The sequence below is a fragment of the Octodon degus genome, unplaced genomic scaffold (genome assembly GCF_000260255.1).
Source record: "Octodon degus isolate 3935 unplaced genomic scaffold, OctDeg1.0 scaffold00129, whole genome shotgun sequence".
Lineage (NCBI taxonomy): Eukaryota > Metazoa > Chordata > Mammalia > Rodentia > Octodontidae > Octodon > Octodon degus.
In genome coordinates, this window is record NW_004524705.1 from 6,020,288 (window position 1) to 6,021,595 (window position 1,308).

Sequence of the window (1,308 nt, forward strand, 5' to 3'; positions counted from 1 at the left end):
ACACCCAGAGTGGTGGCGCATGCCTGTAATCCCAGGGCTGGGAAGACTGAAAATAGAAGGATCACTAGGACTCTGAGCTGTGTAGTGAGACCCTGTACCAAATACATGAAAAATAAATAAAAATAACTGAAATTTGTCCTCAGTAATTAAACAAGTAAACAAAATAACTGTGTGATCCTGTCTGCTTTGGATAAAGGAAAACTTTTCCAGCGCGTATCTCTGAATGTGTAAACACAACTTTATATGCATTCCAAGAGTACTTTTATTTAATAGATTAAAAGCTGAAAATGCAATTTTTTTTTTTTCTGAACCGGGGATTGAACTCAGACCCTTGCGCTTGCCAGGGAAGCGCTTATTCTACTGAGCCATCTCCCCAGGCCCCTGAAAATGTAATGTTAACCATTCTGTCTCTCTGTGCATGACACACGTACTCAATTTTACTGGCTTTCAAATTTCCCTTGTGTTTGTCACTCTTTACATCCCAGATACACAGTACACTGTTTAAAATGACTTTCAATGGCGTGCACACTTGTTTACAGGCATTCAGTGTCTATTTCATCATTACGGCATTTATTTTGGTTATCATAGCTCATCTTCGTCCTCTTTTTACCGCTGCTTTCATTGGAAAGCTTTACAAAATGTCTAACTTAGTACCTTAATTTCTATGGGCAATATCTTACTTAAAGTCAAACAAAAGGCGGTTATAAGAGGTGCAGATCACATAACTGCCAGGGTTACAAATTTAATCAGACCTATTAGGTGTATTTAGAAGTGGAGATAGGAAGGTATTGTGTATTGTGGAACAGAATTGTAATAGATAATTAATATATTCTTTCCATGTAAAGAAATACATTTGTGTTAACTGAATACTAATGGAGAAGGAATATATTACAGAAATGTCATTTTTTGAGATTGCCTTTCTATAAATCAGTGTCAAATGACCTTCACTACCCTTAGCATAACATTAAAAGAAGTATAACAGAAAATCTATGAATTAATTAATTGTTAATCATGAGAACTAATATTTCCCACCCAATGAGCAATTATTTGATTGAATTGTTCTCAACAATCACTTTCTCAGAATAAGAGAGCAAACTTCATAGATGGTTTAGTCCAGATATTTGTGTTTCCTACTTGATGCATTCAAATGAATGTTGTACTTTTTAAAAGGTTTAGGAGGATGTTTTCTTATGTTAAGATAATTTGTAAGTTCTCCCATTTCACTGAGACATAAGTTTTCATATACTTACTGAGGAAAGCATCCTTTACTTATTCAAATAAGATTTTTATAGCACTACTTACAAATAA